Source organism: Piliocolobus tephrosceles, chromosome 8, assembly GCF_002776525.5.
Source record: "Piliocolobus tephrosceles isolate RC106 chromosome 8, ASM277652v3, whole genome shotgun sequence".
In the NCBI taxonomy this organism is placed as follows: domain Eukaryota; kingdom Metazoa; phylum Chordata; class Mammalia; order Primates; family Cercopithecidae; genus Piliocolobus; species Piliocolobus tephrosceles.
In genome coordinates, this window is record NC_045441.1 from 49,815,140 (window position 1) to 49,831,823 (window position 16,684).

Genomic DNA, 16,684 nt, shown 5'->3' on the forward strand with positions numbered 1-16,684 from the left:
CTTATCAATTTTATTAGATTTTTCAAAGAACCAAGTTTTGACCTTGCTGATTAACTCTATTTTTCAATTTCATGAGTATCTGTTCTCATTTAACATGTTTCCTCTCTTCTTTTGGTTTAATTTGCTCTTATTCTATACTTTCTTGAGACTAATATTTCACTTACTTATTTTCAGTCTTTATTATTTCTTAAAACATGCATTTAAGGCTATAGATTTCTTTTGAATAGTGACCCTACATGTATTCCCCAAGATCTGACTTGTTGTATTTTTATTATTTCAGTCTAACATTTTTAAAAATTTCCATTGAGATTCTTCCTTAATCCTGTGTTATGTCAAAGAGTACTTCTTAATTTCCATACATTTGGAGATTTTGTGGGTTCTTTGTAACTAATTTCTGGCTTGATTCCACTGTGATCAGAGAACATACTCGGCTTGATTATAGTACAGCATATGGTCACTTTGGTAAGTGTTCCAAACACAGGCTGAGAATCATACATATTTTCTGCTTATGTGTATAGTTATTGGTTTCACATTTTTATACCACTTTGTTCAAAATTTCTAATTTTTACTCATCTTTTGTCTGCTTCTCTATCAGTTACTGAGAGGTATGTTAAGGATCTCAGTCTAAACTCAAACTGTGGGTTTCTCTATCTTATTAGTTCTATTGATTTTTGCTTTATATATTTAAGCTTCTCTTATGCTTTTTTTCATAATCTTGATGAACTAACACTTTTATCATTATAAAATATTTCTTATCTTTTCTTCTAATCTACCTTCCAAAACACGAATCCTCTGTACAGTTGTGTCAAATTTAATATTTAATCCACCTATTGAGTTCCTAGACTAAATGTTTATTTTTACATTCTAGATTTTCAACTTGATTGTTTTAATTGTTTAGTTTATTTTATTAAACATGTTTTCAATAGTCATTTTAAAGCCCGTTTATGAAAACTCAGTTGTCTGGATCACTTTTAGATTTATTCCTATTGTTTATTTTCTGTTCTATTCTTTCTCTTTTGGAAGAAAAGAATAAATTGTATGGCAGACATTGTGTATGAAATATTGACATCTTTCTCTATGAGTTTAGCTTGTGACAGGCAGAATAGGGAAAATTACCCTATTCCAATCAGGGATTAAACAGTTTTAAGGTTGTGTTTCAGACTTTGTAATCCTAGGTCTATTTCTGCTTTCTCTAATTCCTAGGTTGTGATTCTAAGGGATCCCAAACGAAAACTTGGGGTGTTTATCGCTGTCTTTCAGTCATAAACGTCAATGAAAATATCTTCCTAGCATTGTGAAACTGGCAAAAGCTCTAAACTTCTTGCTTCCCACTTTCTTCTAAGCTTCTCTTGTTCTAGAAGCTTCTCTTGAACGACAAGCTTCTCTTGTTTCTTCTATGCTGTCGAAATCAGGAATCCGCAAATGCTTCAAGGGGAAAAGCTGCAAATTTTCAGTTTCACATCTGCTTCCTTTCTCTTAGCTCCTCAACTCCTGGATATCTTAGTGGCCCTGAACTCCAGTGTGTTTTTCTCACTAGATCTTGAGATTTCTAAAAGCTGTTCTCCGTTTCTCTGTCTCTTAGCAGCCTCTTTTTCTCCTTTTCTCCGCTTCTTTGCCTGTTCAATTTTGAGCCATCTCAGTTTCCTGTCTCTTAAAGATCTTGGCCCTTCAAGTTCTGGCTACCTTGGTAATATTCTGTTGCCTTCAAATTTCATTTTGATCTAGTTATTCTAGTTGTTATTAGTGGGAGGTTTGATCTGCTATAAATTAATCCCTGTCACAAATGGAATGCCTTTTTCCTTTTCTTTTTTTTTTCAGCTACACAGTATACCATTGTAGAGCTATTCTAAAATTCCTTTGTACAGACCTAGTTATGGATACTTAGGTTGTTTCCAATATTTACTATTGCAAAGCATAAAGCAGTAGTTTATATGTACATTATAAATTATATAAATAATGGTAACTTGGTATGTACATAACTCTATGTGCATTATCTATACAGTTGCACACATATACAAATATATATAAAATACAAAGTCTTAGAATAAAATTGCTTAATCAAAGGGAATATTCATTTGTGTTTTGGTATACATTGCCTATTATCCTTTATAGAACTCATACCAATTTATATTCCAAAGATTGTATGAACATGCCTATTTTCCCACAGCTTAACAACATACTGTGTTATTTTAATTTTGACATTTGTCAATGGTAGCTTAGCTTAAGAAATGGTATCTCATCATAATTTTAACTTGCATTATTTCTATTGTGGGGGAGGTTGAACATTTTTCATGCAGGTAAAGCCTCAAGTAAACACACTGTTCTATAGATTTGTTGTAGATGACCAATATTTCAGAGTATATATCATGACATTCACATAAAATTTTCTGCAACAATTATGTTGTATCATATATTTCCCCCTTTTGGCAATTCATTAAAAAGCCTCTGAGAAAAGAAATTCCTTGAAATGTTTTATTGTGGAAAAAATATATATATAACATAATTCTCATCTTAACCAGTTGTAAGTATGTGATTTAGTGACATTAAATACACTCACAACGTTGTGTGGCCATCACCAGTATCCATACCCAAAATGTTTTCATCATCTTTAACAAAAACTCTGTGTCCACGACTCCCTTTCCTTCTGCCTCCCAGCCCCGGTAACCTCTTCTCTATTCTCTGTCTCTTTGAATTTGTCTATTCTACATATGTCATATAAGTAGAATTATACAATATTTATCTTGTATCTGGCTTCTTGCACTATGTATATTTTCAAGGACCATCCACGTTGTAGCATATATCAAAATTTCATTCCTTTTTATGGCAGAATAATATACTATCATGTGCATAATCCCTTTATGTGTTGGTGGGCATTTGAATTGTTTCCACATTTTGGCCATTGTGAATAATGCTATGAACATCAGTGCACAAATGTGTTTGAGTCCCTGCTTTTAATTCTTTTGGATATACACCTAGGAGAGAAATTGGTGGGCCATATGGTGGTTCTATTTGAACTGTTTAAGAAATTGCCACATTGTTTTCTACAGAAAATGTACCATTTTGCATTCTCACCAGCACTTATGAGACTTCCAATTTCTCCACATCCTTGCCAACACCTGCCGTTTTCCCTTTTTAAAAATTATAGCCATCCTAGTAGGTGTGATGTGCTATCCACTGTCATTTTGACTTGCATTTTTCTAATGATTAATGATGATAAGCATCTTTTCATGATTATATTGGATATTTGTATATCATATTTGGTGAGATGTCTATTCATGTCCTTCATCTACTTTTTAACCTAGTTGTTTGACTTTTTGTTGTTGAGTTGTAGGAGTTTTTAAAATATATATTTTGAGTATCCATCACTTATTAAGTATATAATTTAGAAATATTTTCTCCCATTCAGTAGGCTGTCTTTTTACTTTCTTGATGGTATACTTTGATGCATAAAAAATTCTTAATTTTGATAAAATCCACATTATATATATATGTTTATATATATTTATAAATATATATGTTTATATATATATTCCATTATCTGTGCTTTTGGTGTCAAATGCATGAAATTGTTACCGAATCCAATGTTATAAAGATTTTCCCCATGGTCCCCATCTAAGAGTTTTATGGTTTTAGCTATTTAGTTTGAGGCCTTTGATATATTTAGAGTTAATTTTTGTATATGGTAGATACATATGTAGCTCACATTTTGCATGTGGATATTCAGTTTTCTTGGAACCATTTGTTGAAAACACTATCCTTTCCTCATTAAATGGTCTTGACATCTTTGTCAAAAATTAATTGATTCATATGTGTAAGAGTTTATTTCTGGGCTCTCTATTCTATTCCATTGGTCTATCTCTCTGTTGAAATGTGAGTCCCATACTGTTTTAGTTACTGTTCCTTTGTAGTAAGTTTAGAAGTCAGGAAATGTGAGTGCCCCAACTTCATTCTCCTCTTTCAAGATTGTTTGACTATGTAGGGGTTCTTGCAATATCATATAAATTTGAGAGTTAGCTTTTCCATTTCTGAAAAAAAAAGGCTGTTGCAATTTTGATAGTGATTGCACTAAATCTATAGATCACATTGTGTATTATAGACCTCTTAACAATGTAACTCTTCCTATGTATGAACATGAAATGTCTTTCCATTTATTTAAGTCTTCTTAAATTACTTTCAGCAATGTTGTAGTTTTAAGTATATGAGTCTTTTACTTCTTTCTTTAGATTTATCATTAGTATTTAATTTCTAATTAGTTAAGATTTATTCCTAAGCACTCCTAAGTATTTAATTACTAAATACTAAATATTTAGTAATAAACATAAACCTTCTTTAGATTTGTTTTTAAGTATTTTAGTGACTATTATACATAGCTTTTGTATTCTTCCCTTTTCTTTTTCTTTTTCTTTTGAGATGGAGTCTCACTCTGTCACCCAGACTGGAGTGCAGTGGCACGATCTCGGCTCACTGCAACCTCCGCCTCCTGAGTTCAAGTGATTCTCCTGCCACAGCCTCCTGAATAACTGGGGTTACAGGCACCTGCCACCTCGCCTGGCTAATTTTTTTATTTTTATTTTTATTTTTTAGTAGAGATGGAGTTTCACCATGTTGGCCAGGCTAGTCTCGAACTCCTGACCTCAGGTGATCTGCCCACCCTGGCCTCCCAAAGTGTTGGGATTATAGACGTGAGCCACCGCGCCTGGCCGCATTGTTTTTCTTTATTTCCTTTTTGGGTTGTTTATTGATGGTCTATTGCAGCGGACTTAATATTTGTGTTGATCTTGTACCTTGAAACTTTGCTGAATTTGTATACTAGCTCTAGTAGCTTCCTTACAAATTCTGTGGAATTATCTTTTTAAAAAATTTTTTTCCTCTAGTTCATTGGTTTCTCTTTTTTATGATTATTTTTTATTATACTTTAAGTTCTAGGATACATGTATAGAATGTGCAGGTCACATAGGTATACATGTGCCATGGTGGTTTGCTGCACCCATCAACCCATCATCTACATTAGGTATTTCTCCTAATGTTATCCCTCCCCTAACCCTCCATGCCCCAGCAGACCCCAGTGTGTGAGATGTTTCCCTCCCTGTGTCCATGTGTTCTCATTGTTCAACTCCCACTTATGAGTGAGAACATGCGGTGTTTGGTTTTCTGTTCCTGTGTTAGTTTGCTGAGAATGATGGTTTTCCAGTTTCATCCATGCCCCTGTAAAGAACATGAACTCATCCTTTTTTGGAATTTTCTACATATGGAATCATATCACCTGTGAATAGAGATATCATTACCACTTCCTTTTTAATTTGAATGGCTTTTATTTCTTTTACCTTTCTAATAGTTCTGGTTGGAACTTCCGGTACAATGTTGAATAGCAGTAGTGAAAGCAGGCATTCTTGTCTTGTTCCTGACCCTAGAGAGAGAGTTTTCAGTCTTTTAGCATTGAGTATGGTCCATTTAACTTTGTTTTAAGTCAGCATCTTCCCAACTTATTTGACTGAGGAACAAGTTATTCATATTGGGAAACACTTTTACTGATAAATTAGTACCTGAAATGAGTCTAAAATATCTAACAATTAGAATGAAAATTCAGGTGCTTAGAGTAACACAGAGCATTTAGATTTCAATCTTTGACTCTGACAGTTGGACTCTGCCATTTTTGAGAGAGTCATTGAATTTCAATCAATTCCTCTTTATAATTTAGTTCAGTTCACAAAACAAACACAAGAAATAGAACTTTTTCCATTATATAAGCAGGATGTGACTACCTATTAAAATGCTGAGAATGACTTGTAGGTGGTGTTGTTAACAGAGGGAGGACTGTTCTACATACGACTTGGTGTTCTGTAGTGATTTGTGGTGGCTGCATTAAATCACAATTTAATACTTTGCCTTTTAGGGAGAAAGGCGAGAAGATAATATGAAAACAGTGGGTATTTTATCCTCTTGCCAAAGAATTATTGATTGTATCTTCTTCACTTCACTCAGTACCCGCTAATTTTTACCAAGCACCTCATCCCCACATGCTGTGTCCTCTCACAAAATTCCAAGCAAGACTCTCTGAGTCTATTACCCTGTCTACACTTTATAGGTAACTGAGAACGGCCAGAAAACAAAATAATGAATACAACAATTGCTGAAAACTCAGAGTTGTTATAAAATTGGCAGCGGTAAGATAAGCAAGGAGCAAAATCTTGCAGTGATTAAATACTCAACCAGGAGTGTCTGAGTGGCCTTATCAGACTGTCCGGCCTTGTGGGCAACCCCAGATGAAGGGCACTTCTTGAAGATTTAGTCATAAGCCTAAGTCAAAGAAAGTTTTACTATCTGTTTATTTAATGGTGGCTTAGTGTTGTCATGTCTTTGCATACGTTCTATCTATATTTGGTGAAGGTCAAACAAATGGTGGGTTCAGAGGGTCACTGAAAGAATAATTGTCATTCCTTGTGGAAGCCATGCCACACTGGCTTCCTCGTGTCTCCCTCAAATATACAAAGCACGTTGGCTTCTTAATTTGAACTTTTTGTCCCTGTGCTTAAAATAACCTTCTATAAATACTTAGAGGGGTTATAAATACTTAGAGGGGTTTTTTTAGCCCTCACTTATTTAGGTCTCTGCTCAGAGAGGCCTTCCCTAGATCTTCTTTCTAAACTATTCCCCAGTATTTGCTCTCCCATAACACTGCCTTCTTTTTCTTTACAGGTCACAATTCTTGGCATGACATTAAATGTTCATTGATGTATTTATTTGTTATCTGTTCACCAATATAAGCTTTACGAGGGCGAGGCTTTGTTTTGTTCAGTGCTATATTGCCAACATTTAAAACAGTGCCTTGAATATATGTTAGGTATTTAGAAAATATTTTCTGAATAAACAAACTCATAAATATGCTGATGGAAAAGTTATTTAACAATCAAGGGGAATTTATTGGCTCAATGATATTAAAATGATCTCATTTGAAGTACCCATAAAATGTCACTGGGACTCTCTCCAGTCCCCAGCTCTGTCTCTTTTCTGTTGGCCTCACTTTCCAGCAGATCTTTCCCCCAGCTTGTTCCTGGCTACCCTAGGTTTACATCATGCAAAGTTAAAACATCCAGAGAAGAGGACACACCTCTTTTCCAGTAGCACCAGCAGAATTTCAGGGCTCCAGTGGCTTCTACTGGGCAACACACCTGAACCAAATCCTCTGGCCAAGGAGTTGAAATAGGCTTACTGGCTAGGCCAGGTCACTTCTCCCCTCCTGATCCCCACTGGAGCCACATGGACAAAGAATGGGGAAAGGCAGTTCTTCAAAGAAAAATCAAAGTGTAGATTTTGTAGACATGTAGATAGTGTAGACATGGAAGAAAGGATGCCCCAAAGGCAAAAGAGACAGAATACACTTTATTCCTGATGATTTAAAAAAGAAAAAGAAAAACAAAAATAGACAAACAAAAACAAACAAAACTTCTTTGTCACTCAGTAACAACTTGTTTAGGTCCTCATTTCCAAGAAACTGATAGAAATACATCAAAATTTTGTTCCAAGTTAGAACTCTTGTCTTTTTAAAGCTTTGTTAGCACCCCTGAGGTGCTAATGGAAACAATACACACATAGTAAGTCTGTAAAATTTCCAATGTTAAACTCAGTCTTGAGACTAAGGCACTTAGCTATGAACTTCTACCTTTTCAAACACATGTGTTTGAAACCTCTGTGCCAGGAACTGTTCTAAGTGTTGGGGACAAATTTCACCCCCACTCCTTATCCTTCTTCTCTGCTTTGGTTCCTTCCACAGCACTTCTCTGTCTCTAATATATTTATAATTTATTTATTTGTCTGTTGTCTATTTCCCTCCCCACCTTCCAGGATGTAAATTCCATGAGGGCAGGAATTCTTGTCTCTTTTGTCCACTGCTGTATCCACAGAGGCCAGAACTGTGCCTGGCATACAGTAGCACTCAGTAAATATTTGTTGAATAGATGAATGTGATAAGTTGAACCTTGGTGGTTTGTATTTTTTTCTGACTCTTTTTTCTGTGCTCTGTGCTTTATTTTATTATTATTATTATTATATTTTGGAGACGGAACCTCACTCTGTTGCCCAGGTTGGAGTGCGATGGCCTGATCGCGGCTCATTGCAACCCCTGCCTCCTGTGTTCAAGCAATTCTCCTGCCTCAGCCTCTCGAGTAGCTGGGATTACAGGCTCCCACCACCGCTCGGCTAATTTTTGTATTTTTAGTAAAGATGGGATTTCACCATGTTGGCCAGGCTGGTTTCGAACTCCTGACCTCAGGTGATCCGCTTGCCTCGGCCTCCCAAAGTGCTGGGATTACAGGCATGAGTCACTGCGCCTGGCCTGTGCTTTGTATTTTAAAGTTTAGTATTTTACTATTGAATAGGTTTTGCTCATTCTTTTTCTAGATTTTGATTTTTTTCTTTTTTATTCATTTCTTACAGTGTTTCTAACTTCTATGCTATTCAAAAGAATGTAGCTTTTACCTAAAAATGTGTTCAGATGATCTTCTGATATTGTTTTTGCTGAACCAGATTGATTGAAACATAGTCTGAGTGCACACATACAGATGTACACACACTAATGAAAAGCTATGCAATGACTCAAATTCATTGAAACACAGCACAACATGTGAGTATACACACACACACACACACACACACACACACACACACACAAATGACAAGCTAGCTCTGTATTGTAGTTTTATAGCAATTCCCATTGTAGTTTGTGTGCCGGGGAAATAACAATCCCCTGTGATCAGAGCTTTTTTTTTTTTTTATTTTTTAATGCTTAGCTGTTATTCACATGAAGATTTTCTAACTTGATTTGTCAGTTTTGTACTAGAAAACCCAAAGAAGAAATAGGAGCCAATTTTGACATATAAAATCAAACATTTAAATCAAATTGAACATTTTAAAATAATGGTTAGAGGCTAGTTGTGGCATTCTCAAAGGCTGCCAGTGTTTGAGTCTAGCAACTTAGTTGAAACTTAGTAGAATCTTCTGTGTGTCTCACTCAGCAGGGCAAAACAAAATGAAACAAAACAAACAAAAAAGGTGGAGTTCCCTTTTACCTTCACCACATTTCTGTTTCTAATTGATGAGATGTTTTTCCACTCTCCCACAATCTCTTATTCCTCCTTGTAAAAGCCTTAACTGCTGCCTAATTTTCAATAGGAAAAGTTACTGTCCTGTTTCTCTTTTTGTCACAGTTGCCAAATTAGAATTACTCTGCTGCATTTAGGGTTTGTGAACTTACATACATCAATATATTTGCAGTCTTCTTTTCCCCTCTATAATCCTAATTTCTAATTTTTGTTTTGTTTACTCTTTTGACAGTAATTTTAGTTATATTACATTTCAAAGCTTTTATGGAAAGAAACAATTAAAAATAAGGCAATTAAAATGTCTGGGTATGTTTATGTGCTGGTTCCTGAAATATCACTAGGGATGGTGTGGAGGACTCAGATGAAGGATCGGACCTTCCATGCTCCTGAAGAGTTGATAGTAATATTTGTTGAATGAAGCCAGTGTAGATCTAGGAGGCTGGATGTGCTCCAGATCATCCTGTCCTTTTCCAGGGATTGTGATGGCTGTCTGTTATTCAGAAAATAGCTCACAACCTTTTTTAAAATATGAGAAGTTTCTTTTTATGTCAAAAGATACTGTAGACCCTTTACCAGCCAGGATAGGGTAGGCTATGTGGCAATGACAAACAACTTCAAAATGCTAGTAACTTACAAAACCATCAGTTTTGTTTCTAGGTCACTCTACGTATCCATCCTGAATCAGTGAAGGCCACTGATCACTGTGGCCACTCTGGCAGCCAGGCCGATGGAGCCACCATCATCTCTGATGGCTGAAGCAGAAGGAAGAGTGGAATGCTGGAGAATCTCTCACTGGCAGTTCAAGCCTGGCTCAGAAGTCATCACTTTCACTCACAACTCATTTCCCAAAGCTGGTCACATGGCCCCACCTAGCTCCAAGGGGGCCTACATGTGCAACCCTTGCACAGGCTCAGAAAGTGGGGAGAACTGGAAATATTGGCCACGTGGCACTAATGCTCATCACAGAGGTGCCTGCACAGTGGTGGTTGTCAACTTTTAACATTTCTGGCTTGAGAAAATACATAATGATAAAGAGTTGCTATGAATTTGAGTAATACTCAAATTAAAAAAATTATATTGAATTAATCATATTAATAACTAAGTAAACAAGACAAACTTTTTATAAGAATTAGCACCAGGAAAAAAATAGTTAATACTAGAATTATTTTTAGTGAGCAAATTCGCTTTGAGAAAACAGCCTGATGATTCTTATAAAAAGATAAAACTTTTTATAAAAACACCAAAAAAAAAAAAAAAAAAAAACAGATAATACTAGGATTGTTTTTAGGGGACAAATTTGCTTTGAGAAAATAGCCTGATGATTACGTGGAGGGGATGGCAGGAATGTGAGGCAGGCACTGCTCTCCATAACACAGAGAGAGGATAGGATTTGGAGGTTTAAGAGACACTGCAGGCTGGTTGTGGTGGCTCATGCCTGTAATCCCAGCACTTTGGAGGCCAAGGTGGGAGGATCACCTGAGATCAGGATTTCAAGACCAGCCTGGCCAACATAGTGAAACCCCATCACTACAAAAATAAGAAAATTAGCTGGGCATGATGTTGGGTGCCTGTAATCCCAGCTACTTGGGAGGCTGAGGTGGGAGAATCACTTAAACCCAGGAGGCAGAGGCTGCAGTGAGCCGAGATGGCCCACTCCAGCAAGAAGGACAGAGCGAGACTCTGTCTCAAAAAAAAAAAAAAAAAAAAAACACTGCAAGAGGATGACAGGGAGGAAGAGTGGGAAAGGGGAAGAGAGACAGTAAAGAAATGACCATCAGATTTATTGCAGACTTCTCACCAACAACAATAGATGTTATAGGACAATAAAAAAACATCTTCACAATGCAAGGAGAAAACAATTGTCCACCTTGAATTCTCTACTCACTGTGGTCACAGAAAGTGAGCATGATATAAGGGCATTTTCAGTCAGATCCTCCATGAATGTGCCATTCACAGAATACTCATTGAAAAAAACTACTAAGGATTTCACTCAGCAAGAAAGAAAATGAACCCAGAAGGAAGGTGTTGGGTTGCGATCAACAATGATATAAAGGAAAGAAAAGGCTAAAAATAAATGAACCAAGTATAGAAATTGACAAACAAAAAGAAAGTTGGGAGAAAGGAATTGAAAACCATAAAAGTTGACTATAATAAATAAAAAACAAGGGATAGTAGAAAATGTAAATAAAACAAACATTTGTAAAACTAAAATTAAAAATAAACTAAATTAATGACAGAATTTAATCCTGAAGAAAAGAGGATGAGGAGAAATGGCAGCCTCTGTCTGGAGGAGTTTTGAACAAATAATCAGCAAAACATTTGACAAGTTAATTAGATAAACCTTTAAACTAATTTTTTAAATGAAAAAGTTGCAACCCAGAGAGTGTGTCTCATTTTTGAAGAACATGTTATTCCTATATTCATATTTGTCTTTTCCAGGACAAATGAAAGGATGAAAAAATGTCCTAAATCATTTTAAGAAACAGCATAATATTAGTACAAAAACCTGGTAAAGATGGTGTGAAAGGAAAACTAGAGAATGACTATACATAGGAAAATCAGTGTCAGCAATTCTAAATGAAATATTTCCAAACTGAATAGAACGGTCTTTCAAAAATAATGATACAACATAGTTACACAGATGTTATTCTAGAAGAGATGACTTAGTGCTAGGATATCTATTAATTCATTAAATCAACAGATTAGCAGTTAAGAATACAAAGTTATCACAATAGATGTTCTATGTAGAATTTGAAAATAATAAATATCCACCACTGATGAAAACAAAACTAGAAAACTAAAAATAATAGAAAACTACCTTTACATGATTAAAAAATGCATATTGAAAACCAATAACTCAAAGTCCATGGAGACACTTCTGTTAAAATCAAGAAGACAAAAATCCCTACTTTCCCTAGTATTACTGAGCATTTTTGTGGAGTCTAGTTAGTGCAATAGATATGAAACAGGTATACATAAAATTATCATAAGAAAGGATATAGAATAATCATTATTGACAGGTGATATGGACTTCTGCCAAGAGAATTAATGAGACCATCTTGAGCTAATATATTTAAATAATGTAACAAGCTAAAAAATAAATGCAGTAACTTTTCCCCACAGAATCATTAATCAGTAGAAAATATATCAGAAAATGTTCACGTTTAAAATAAGCAGAAATAACATTACCTAGGGAAAACACCAGTTGGGCGTGGTGGCTCACACCTGTAATCCCAGCACTTTGAGAGGCCAAAGCAGACCAATCACTTGAGGTCAGGAATTCAAGACCAGCCTAGGCTATGTGGCGAAACGCTGTCTCTACTAAACATACAAAAAATTAACTGGGCATGGTGGTGCACGCACGCCTGTGATCCCAGCTACTTGGGAGGCTGAGGCACAAGAATTGCTTGAACCCAGGAGGCGGAGGTTGCAGTGAGTTGAGATCGTGCCACTGCACTCTAGCCTGAGCCAGTACTTTATGTGTAGGGGAGAAAACCCTGAATTGGGTCTACTTCTCCAGGTATACAAAGGATTTCTTGAAGCAATGCAAGATGATTGAATATTATACAGAAGGGCAATCTCAAGGTATAAATTTACCACCACTCCAAGTGAAAATCCCTATGAGATTTTTGGGAATGAAAGGGAGGTGAGATCAATAAAATTATTTTTCAAATAACACAGAGTAAGTGCTAGCTGTCAATAGCATTTTGGGGTTAAGCACATAACATGCATTATAATATTTAATCTTTAAACATTTTAAAGTTCAAATTTAGGCTCGGAAAGTTTAAATAATTTTTCAAGGATCACACAGCTGTGTGGAATTGCAACTCCAACATAGATCTGACGGCCTTATTCCAAAACCTGAGATTTTAAAAAACCGTGCTGTATATTGCAAAAGCAACAGCTATTTAAATTTTTTGTATTAAGAATATCTAGATCCGGCCGGGCACGTGGATCACGCCTGTAATCCCAGCACTTTGGGAGGCTGAGGCTGGTGGATCACCTGAGGTCAGTAGTGCGAGACCAGCCTGGCCAACGTGGTGAAACCCCATCTCTACTAAAAATACGAAAAATTAGCCGGGCGTGGTGGTGCACACCTCAAGTCCCAGTTACTCGGGAGGCTGAGGCAGGAGACTGGCTTGAATCTGAGAGATCATGGTGAGATGAGATGGCGCTACTGTACTCCAGCTCGGGTAACAAGAGCTAAACTCCTTCTCAAAAAAAAAAAAAAAAAAAAAAAAAAAAAAGGAATGTAGAGCCTAGAGGAAAAACCAGTTTCACTGAATGGTGTTATTCACATTTCATTTCAAACCTATTCCAAAAGGATACCAAAGTCTTTCTTTACCTACAGTTAAAATAGCAGTCTTACAGAAAGCTGTTTAATATACATGGTCAAATGAAAATTAAGTATATTGCAAAGCAGAATAACTCACTCTTATTGATCATTCTGCTTTAAAATGTTTTTACTTATGATATATATAACGTTAAAAATTTTTAGCCTTTTAATTAATATATTTATATATGTATATATTATATATAATACATATTTATGTATACTTTATTTTTATATACAAAATTACATAATTATACATATTCCACTACGTATACGTGGTTATTAATACTCTAAGAGTTAACAGTGGCTAAATCAGAATAATTTTTATTTTATTTCATTTACAGTTACTTCTTTTAAAAGTTGTAGCATTCCAAAAAGAACAGCTCTTTTTAAGTTGAAAGACACAGGAGGCTAAATTTGTTTCTCCATTAAGTGAGACATTTTCATCTGCAACCTGAAAAACAGTAATAGTATTAATAAAGTTATTTGGCGGATTTTGTTTGTGAAAACTGTCAAATCCAATTAGCTTGATCTTTAGCAGTTATCTAAGTGTAAGGTGAAAATAAACAACGATTTTAGTATGGTAATCAGGTGAAATTATACCATGCGTTTATTTTAGAAATCGGTGTTGTCAACTTCCAAGTCTATTTCAACGAATCCTGGTTTTCGTGCTAAAGTCAAAATGTGGTCCTGTTTGGCGGAGAGTTTCCTAGTCCCTCCCATTTCTCCTTTCGCAGTCCTGGCGGTCTGGTACCCCTGGAACGCTCCACTAATAAGCAGCATTCTTTCCATAGTAAGGTTCTGCTCCTTTGAAAATGCCCAACGGTTCTTGTTCTTACCATACAACTCTAACATGTTAACATGCATCTTAAGCAAGACCTTAAATACTGACTTCCACACAGCCACACTTCAGCTACATTCTCAGTATTTCCTTTTTATTTGTTAGCTGTAAAACTGAACAAATGGGACTGAGGGACGTTGGCACGGCTCCAAATCAGAGAGACACGCATCCCGAATTGGCCCTTTGCCCAAAGGTATAATTTTCAGCTGTGAGTTGCCCTTAATTTTGAAAATTATCTTTGTAGCTTCGGATTTTCCAGAGCAGTAGAAGCATTGTGTTTGCTCTCCAGGCGCCCAGCATTGAAAAACAAAAATAAAAACACAGTATCTTGCTTTCTTCTTGCATCAGATCAGATTTCTTTTGCTAAATGATTCAACATATTAAGAAAATTCCAGTATAAATGATATAAATACCTTGTGCCTGCCAGCCATAAGTATCTCAATAGTATGCAGATTTCTCCAGGTCATTTGATTTTGGAACAGATCATCCTTTCAAGTTTGGTACTGATATGTTTTAAAACTAGATTTCTCTGCATTTATGAATAGTAGAAGTACTTAGCATCAGTTTCAATTGTGTTGTTGTAAATAAATTACTCTGTGATTAAGGATTACAATTGACAATACACTTATTTAGTAAACATGTATGTCTGTATGTATAAAACATCAACATATGCTAATGCACAGTATTTTATAAGACTACTGAGCATAGGGACTTTCCAACCAGCATGTTGATATTTGTTTCTATGAATAAAGTCTTCTAATATGTCTTAAATTCCACTGGGCAAATGATGGTTTTAATCAATTAAGATCTGCGCTTCTCTGAGAAGATAATGCCTGTAAGAACGTGAATAATTTTTATAGTTGCCATTTTGTTTTTTGTATTTATTAGCTGTAAGATGTGATTTTTTTTCTGCTTTATCAAGTTCAGCTTATATCTGGCAATTCGATTTTTAAAAATCTGATTGAATTACATCAGCTAATCTTACATATTGTTTATCCCCCAAATTGCAAAACAACCATACAAATAAAGAGAATTACATACCTTTTAAAAATTAGTTCTGCGACAAATACATATCACGGTATTTGGAATCAGACATACCTGGTTTCTAATACCCAGATTAAGGAATTAAATCTATGCAGAAAACACCAATAACTGCCAACATTCTGACACATTAGCTCTGTGTGCCTGGCATATACTCCCTGAGCCTCAATTCTCCTATTTGAAAACATTGAAAAATATTTCTTTTTTGCAACATTGTTGTGGGGAGCCCGGAGATAGTATGTGACTAGGTCTAGCACAGGACCTGACAATATTGAAAAATTTAGTTGCAGTTTTTCTCTTCAGATTATTAAAGGAATATAATCTTATTATACAAAATTGAAAAAAAAGTAGACAAAAATGACTATTGTTATACTACCCACTTTTTTTCTTTCCTATCATGGTTTTTCATAGCTGAGGTATTGTTCAATACAAAATTTTACATTTTGCTTTAATTCAATTTATTTTATAGCACCAGTATTTCCTCATGTTATGACATGTTCTTCATAAACAACAGTTTTAGTGCCTTTGTACCATTTCCCTATTGTTGGATAGGTGATTTCCAGTGTTTTGTATTGTAGATAGTGCCATGATAAATCCCTTTGTTTCTAACTTTTGTATTTCTGATTATTCTCTCAGAATAGATTATATTTGTCCCATCTGTTGTTTGTTTCATGTTTCTACCTTTTCTGCTTTTTTTTTTTTGCATTAATGACTTTTTTTTATGATTCCATTTTGTTTCCTTTACTGGCTCACTTGTTATGACCTGTTTTTTTTTAGTGAACGTTTTGGTGTCTGTAGTATACATCTCATACTTATCACAGTCTACCTTCATTATAGTTTAGAACTTCTTGTATAGTAGGACTTTAAAATAGTCTTTTTCCATCCCTCCATCCTGGCCTATGTGTTATTTTTGTCCTATACTTCTCCTCTATGTATGTTACAAATACCACAATACACATTTTAATTTTTGTCTTAAATAATCAGTTCTCTTTTAAAGATATTTTAAAAGTAACAAAAATGTGTTTTCTATTTAGTCACATATTTACTATTTCTGTTTACTCTTCATTCCTTTGTGTAGCATCAGATATTTATCTGGTATCATTTCTCATTTTTCATCAGCCTGAAGGACTTCCTTTAACATTTTTCTGTGGTGCATTTCAGCTTTTGTATGTTTGCAAAAGTATGTATTTAGCCTTCCCTTTTGAAAGTTTTTTTGCTAGGATAAGAATTCCAGGTTGATGAGTTTTTTCCCTTTTCTTTCAGTAGTTAAATATGTTGCTCCACTGACTTCTGGCTTGGATTGTTTCTGATAAGAAGTTCATCGTAATTTTTTTTTTTTTTTTTTTTTTTTTTTTTTTTTTTTTTTTTTTT